This window comes from Olea europaea, chromosome 12 (assembly GCF_002742605.1).
Source record: "Olea europaea var. sylvestris chromosome 12, O_europaea_v1, whole genome shotgun sequence".
NCBI lineage: Eukaryota > Viridiplantae > Streptophyta > Magnoliopsida > Lamiales > Oleaceae > Olea > Olea europaea.
The window spans coordinates 11099990-11107759 of NC_036248.1; positions in this window are offsets into that span (position 1 = coordinate 11099990).

Genomic DNA, 7770 nt, shown 5'->3' on the forward strand with positions numbered 1-7770 from the left:
AATAATATAATGAAAATATATTATTTAATTAATAAAATAATATAATTAAAATATTATTTCACCAAAAAATATATATACCAACTGGACCAAGCCCAAGCCCAAGCCCACGACCCGTACTCGTGCACGTGCTCGTGTCGAGCCGAGCAAGTTGGTAGGATGGACAGACGGCGACGACGCGCGAGTGTGTGCTTTAGTTGAATTTACTAACATGTAGGTCCTCTCCCCTCCAAAAATTAGGGGTGCCCCTTGGGGTCCAAATTCAAGTTCCAAACTTGACCTATATAAAGTGGTTACTATTCTTCTAATTTTCCTATGTGGGATTGACATTTTTCAAATTTTCACCAATTATTATTCTCAGTTTATTTCAATTTCAAGTGGTCATTTTGACTTTAATTTCTCATTCACTCTTAATTAGTTTTGAGAAATAAATACATATATCAATTCTACTCATGGAATAGAATGCACTTGGCCAAATAAATCATTTATCCACCTAACCGACCCTCTAAAATAATTGGTCAAAAGTTGGTCAAACCAACTAATTATTCCAAATCTTCCAACAATCCCCCACATGAATGGAAATTAATGCAATAGATGATGCAAACCCTAACGAGAGATCAGACGAAAAGTTATTGCATTTAGATAGGTACCCTATAGGTTTGAACCTTCCATAAGAGAATACTATCGAATTTACTTGGCTAATCAGTGAATGCGATGTCTTGAACTGTTAGCCATTAGTGTAAACTAAGACAATAGCATCAACACAATAACCTCCTAATATTTTCGAGTTCTCACTACTGTGCTCATTTTGGCTCGAAACAACTTTTGAATTTCATAAGTAGAAAATTCAAGCATTTGAAACATTTTAATGGAAGCGGCCCAACTTCACACTTATGTAGGTGATTTTTTATTAAGAGTACCAGCCATACTCCACTTGGATAATGAAAGATATAGGAATCATTAAAAGTATAACTTAACCTAATACTTTCTACAAATAGCACTTTTTTTTATCATAAGAATAGGTAGGAGTTAACTCCAAAGTACTTTTTGAATCTTCATAATTTAGTTGTTCCATTAAACCAAGATCTTGGGATCTCCAGTCAACAATGTTGGGTTACCATTACAAAGATCCTTCCGTAGTAGGCTTTAATCTCATTCCCCTTAATAGGCAATTCATTTGATCTCTTGATAGGGATGTCAACGAGTTGAGTCGGCTTGCGAGCCGAAATTATAGGCTCGGGCTCGGCTCGGATAAAATATCCGAGCTTTTTTTCGGGCCCGAGCAACAACTTGGCAAAAAAATTAGGCTCACTCGGGCCTTTTTGAGCCGGGCTGGCTCAGGTTTTGTTTGGTTTTGAAATTTTATTTTATTTTATTTTATTTAAAAAAAAAAGAGGTAGCAACTTGTTTAGCAACAACCTGCTGTCTATTTCTGACAGTAGCTGCCTAATTTTATTTTATTTTAAATATATGCTCCGTTCTCTCGAGCGGGTGAGCCACACGGGCCGGCTTGGGTTTTGCCCGGCACTTGAAAATGGGGCTCAGCTCGAGCCTCAAGCCAATCGTGCTAGAGCTTTTTTCGAGCTGAGCCACAGGCGGCTCGAGTCGACGAGCCCAATTGCCATCCCAATCTCTTGGTAAACCTTTTGTGAGCGGATCCGCGAGATTTTCTCTAAATTTTACATAATCTTTGGAAATAACACCATTCAATATCAACTGCTTAATTGTATTATGTCTTCGACATATGTCGAGAATTACAATTATACATGCTACTTTGTGCTCTATCGATAGCCGATTGATTATCACAATGCATACTAACTACATGCACAGATTTAGGCCAACATCGAATATCCTCTAATAAATTATGAAGTCATTTTGCTTCTTCTCCAACTTTATCTAAAGCTATGAACTCAAATTCCATCATAGATCAAGCTATACACGTTTGTTTAGATGATTTTCAAGACACGGTTGCACCATCAATGGTAAGGATATAACCACTAGTGGATTTTGAGTCTTTTGTATCTGATATCTAATTAGCATCACTGTGTCCTTCTAATATTGCTGGATATCTTGTATAATGTAATCCAACATTTGACGTGTATTGTAGATATCTAAGAACCCTTATCAATGCCTTCCAATGGTCATTATTTGGGTTACTAGTGAATCTACTAAGCTTGTTCACTGCATATGCTATATCCGAACGAGTACAGTTGGTAATATACATTAGACTATCTATTATTTGAGAGTACTTCAATTGAGATACGGGCTCGCCTTTATGTTTGGCCAAATGTAAACTTAAGTCTAGTGCAGTTTTAACTGGACTTTCATCATATACATGAAACTTTTTAAGCCCAGTCTCAATATAGTGAGATTGAGATAGAACAAATCCCTCAGATGTCTTAAGGATTTTAATTCCTAATATTATATCTGCAATACCCATATCTTTCATGTCAAAATATTTTGTTAACATTTTCTTGGTAGTTTCTATGATATCATGATTACTATTCATTATGAGCATGTTATCAACATAGACACATACAATTACATATGCACTGGGTGTGGTTTTAATATAAATACGTTTATCACATTCGTTAATCTTAAATCCATCTGATAACATAGTTTTGTCAAATTTTGCATGCCACTATTTTGGTACTTACTTTAGTCCGTGTAGTGACTTAACGAGTCTACACACATTTTTCTCCTGTCCACGAGCAATGAACCCTTCATGTTGTTCTATGTAAATTTCTTCTTCTAGCTCTTCATTTAAGAATGTTGTTTTAACGTCTATCTGATGGATCTCCATATTATGCAATGTTGCGATTACAATTAATACTGTAATAGACGTTATTCTTGTTACCAGAGAGTATGTATCGAAGAATGAAGACCTTCCTTTTATTTAAATCCTTTAGCTACCAATCTAACCTTATATTTATCTATTGATCCATCAATCTTTAATTTTCTTTTGAAAATCTATTTACAACCTAATGGTTTGTTATGTGGTGAGAGATCTACCAACTCCCATGTATGATTCTGCATAATAGAATCTGTTTCATCATTGATAATCTCTTTCCAAAATGGAGCTTTTGAACTTGACATTGCTTCATTGAATGTCTTAGGTTCATTTTCTAACAAATAAGTTAGAAAATCTTGACCATAGGACGTAGCTATTTTGACCATTTTACTACGTCTTGGTTCTTTATCACTTTGATGATTACCAATATAGTATCATAAGTTCATTTTTATAAAATTATCTCTTTCCTATCCTTACAAGGAAAAATGTCCTAAAAAATACACAATTCCTAACTTCAATAATAGTATTTTCATGTACATCTAGAATGTCGGACTTATATACGAGGAAGCGATACGCACTACTGTTATTAGTATGTCTAATGAATATGCAAATGATTGTTTTTTGCCCTATTTTAACTTGTTTAGGCTTTGGTACTTCTACCTTAGTGGAACACCCCCACATTTTCAAGTATTTGTACGAAGGTTTATAACATTTTCATAACTAATAAGGAGTTTCGTTCTTACCTTTGTGTAGTAAATTTATTTAGTATGTGGTTAGTTGAGAGAATTGTTTCTTCCCACAAATTCTGAGGTAAACCAGAACCGATCAACATAGAGTTCACCATCTCTTTTAAGAGTACGATTTTTGGGTTCAACAATACCGTTTGACTGAGGTGAATACGATGCTGTGATTTGATGAATAATCCCTGAATCTGAACAAAATTCTTCAAACGGTGCCCCATATTCTTTACCTCTATCACTACGGATAACTTTTATTCGTTTGCTAGATTGATCCTCAACCTTATTCTTATACTGCTTAAATGATTCTAAGGCCTCGTCTTTGCTTCTTAGCAAATACACATAACAATACCTAGTGCAATCATTTATAAAAGTAATAAAATATTTTTTACCTCCTCTAGTTTGCACGAACTTTAAGTCACAGATATCACTGTGAATGAGTTCTAGAGGATTTGAGTTCCTTTTAATTAAATGAAATGGTGTTTTAGCGAATTGAGCCTCTACACAAAATTTGTACCAATGGTTTTGATCAAACGAAATTGTAGGCAATAGACTTAAACTTACTAATTTACATAAAGTATTAATATTAACATGTCATAATCTATCATGTCATAAATTAGAGGACTCAATCAAGTAAGCAGAAGATTTATTTTAATTAATATCAAAATCACGAAGTACGGGCATTAAATTTATTTTGAATAGCCCATTGGCTAGGTACTCCTTGCCCATAAACATGCCACTTTTGGTGAGTACAAACTTATCAGACTCAAATACTAGTCTAAGCCCATTTTTGCTTAACAAAGCTCTGGACACGCAATTTTTACGAATATCAGGAACATACAACACATCGACAAGGGTTATTTCTTTTCCTTATATCATCTTCAACACTACTTTACCTAGACCAACAAATTTTGATGTTATCGAGTTGCCCATAAATAATTGTTGTCCATTAATAGGAGTGTAAGATGATAACATCTTCTTATCGGCAAAAATATGTCGAGTAGCGCCAATGTCTATGAACCATACTTTTGGATATTGTTCATCATCTTTGCTTCAAATACAACAGCTAAGAGCATTAGTGCAGACACACCATTAGAAAATTTGCCTTCCTTGGTCAAGTGTACTCGATCCTTTTTACTTTGCTTTTTCTGTCGGCAATCCCTTGTGATGTGACCAGGCTTACCGCAATTATAACAATCTCCTTTGAATTTCTTGGCCTTGCTTTTTTGCTTGCCATTACCCGAGTGTTTTCTTTTCTTGATAGTATTTGGTTCTACCAAATTGACTTTAGCCTTCATATGTAACTTTCCAAACTTCTTCTCAGAATTTCGATTATCTTCCTCAATTCTTAATCTTACAATCAGATCTTCAAGTCCCATTTCCTTGCGTTTATGTTTCAGGTAGTTCTTGAAATCCTTCCACATTGGAGGTAATTCCTCGATAATAGCAGCGACATGAAATGACTCACTGGGCCTCATACCTTCTGCATGTATTTCATATAAGATGATTTGCAGCTCTTGGACTTGATTCATCACTGTTTTATAATCTATCATTTTGAAATTTAGGAGTTTGCCTACAAGGAATTTCTTCAATCCGACATCTTCTGTTTTGCACTTCTTTTCCAACAATTTTCACAGTAATTTAGCTGTCTTGACCGAACTGTATACAATGTATAGCGTGTTGTCAAGCCAATTGAGGATGTAGTTCCTGCACAATAACTCACTATGACTCCATGCATCGAATGCTGCTCGTTTTTTAGAATCTGTTTCTTTCTCCTCAATAGTTGGAGCATCTTCACTCAAGAATTTTGCCAAATTCAGAATCGTGAGATAAAACAATATTTTCTGTTGCTATCTTTTAAAATCTATTCATATGAATTTTTTCGATTTCTCCCCATGAGCATTATTTGGGGGTACAACGGATGTGTTTTTACTTGCCTTACTCTAACAAAGTTTCAGTATATAAATTATCATGTAAATAAAATTTTCGTCTTAAGATTGTTGAAATTGTTGAATGAAATTTGAGAATGTCGTGCAGTAATTTAAATAGATGGTGAATAGATAATTGGGCAAAATTTTGACTTACAAAATTAGCGCAATAAAATTAGAATGAATAATGGTCGAGGCAAGAGTTTGACTCTTTCTCCTTAAGACGATAATACCTTGCACTAGTGCCGACGATCTCCTGGTACTCGTTTCCCAAGATACAATGACCTCGACTTGTAATTGCAGCACTCCTAATTATAAGATCCAACGAACCTGCTAATATTTTGACCTCTCGAAAATCAGAGGACTAAAATGCACGAAAATAATATTTGGGACTGAAATGCAGAGTATGGAACATTGCAGGATAGAAGAACAATATTGCAGGAAAGGAAAGCAGAGAAGAAAATTTTTTGGAACAAACAAAATCGGGGATCTGGGGGTCTATTTATAGAAGTTGAAAGGTTGTGTCCAAAAGACATGACAGTCGAAAAGTTATGTTGGAATAGACACAACCCGTTTGGATAGACAGTTAAAACTGTCACCAACCGCCAGTTTCTAGAAAAGGCCACGTGTCGCGCACAAAAAATTCGCGGACGGACAGATTGCGATGATGACACATGCGTGTGGGCTTTAGTTGAACTTACTAGCATGTAGGTCATCTCCCCTTTAAAGACTAGTAGCACCCCTTGGGGCCCAAACCCAAGTCTCAAACTTGAGCTATATAAAGTGTTTACTATTCTTCTAATTTTCCTATGTTGGATTGACACTTTCCAATTTCTCACCAATTTTTATTCTTAATTTATTTCAACTTCAAGTGGTCATTTTTTGAATTTAATTTTTCATTCACTCTTAATTAGTTTTGAGAAATAAATACATATATCAATTCTACTCATGGAATATAATGCACTTGGCAAATAAAATCATTTATCTAACTAATGAGACCCACTAAAATAATTGGTCAACAGTTGGTCAAACCAACTAATTATTCCAAGTTTTCCAAAAGTAACTACAGGAAATTTTTTCATAATAATATTTTGGGAGTTGGTGAGACTTCCGTAACATCTGTTGCTAAAACGTGACGACACTTATCCATTATTAGATGGCTTTTTCTACTTGTACATAAAAAATATACATAATGAATTACATAATATGATGTGGAGGAAAAAGATTGAATGAAAAAATTAATTGTATTTTAAACTGACAAATGGTAAATTGTCATGTGGCATTATGTAATCCATTATATACATCTTCGTGTACATATAGCAAGATCCATTCGTCTCAACTAACAATTGGTTACACATTCACGGCTTCGGTTCCTTATCAAATTAATGTTTGGCAAGGGATAGTGCTTAAATTTATAATTGCATACCAACATAAAGTCTTTTGTCTTTTTGAAGCTTAACATTATAGAATTAATTGAATCTCTTCCTTTTAGATAACCCGACTCCAATCAATGCAAAATTACACCGAAGCCGTGAATGTGTAACCAATCGTTAGTCGAGAATGAATTGCTATATTTAATTTTATGTATAAATCGTGCTCTCCGAATTGATAAAAGTCAGACTTTGTTTTCTTATTACAATCGGCGCATAAATGAAAGGAAAATTCATACATAGGAAAAAAATGGACACTACTATCTGAAAATGGATATTTAGCAAACAAGAATACAAATAAAATTAGAAAAAAAAAATATTCTCATACATTTTGCATACACCACCCCCACATTGGAAAGGGCAAAAAAATAAGAGCATTATTAATTACTCAACTACCCAATACCACCCAAAAAAAAAAAAAAAGAAGAAGAAGAAGAAGAAAAAAAGAAAAGAAACGAAAAGAAAACTGCTGGAGAAAAATTGCCCTTTGTCTCTCTAAATCTCTCTCTATGTCTATAACCTGCAGTGATGATCAAGTTCTGGGGTGCCTTTTTATGGAGGTGATGATGATGATGATGAAGAATTAATTAAAAAAAAAATTAGTGGATAATGTATTTCAGCACCAAAGCCACAAGCATTAGAATGTAGGCTATGCCTTGATCTATTGCAGTCCCTACAAAAATATAAAGACCAATAAAATTATAATTTAATTAAATCTTCATATATTTAAATTTTTTTTATATGGTTTTTAAATAGATATTTTATCATTAGAAGCATTGTCTGAAACTCTGGCCATCCTAATTCAGTATGCACATATTTTTCAAATTAACTTGGGATGATTCTTGGTGTAGTTCAAAATTAGACTTTGATGAAAGTTGATGTAATGT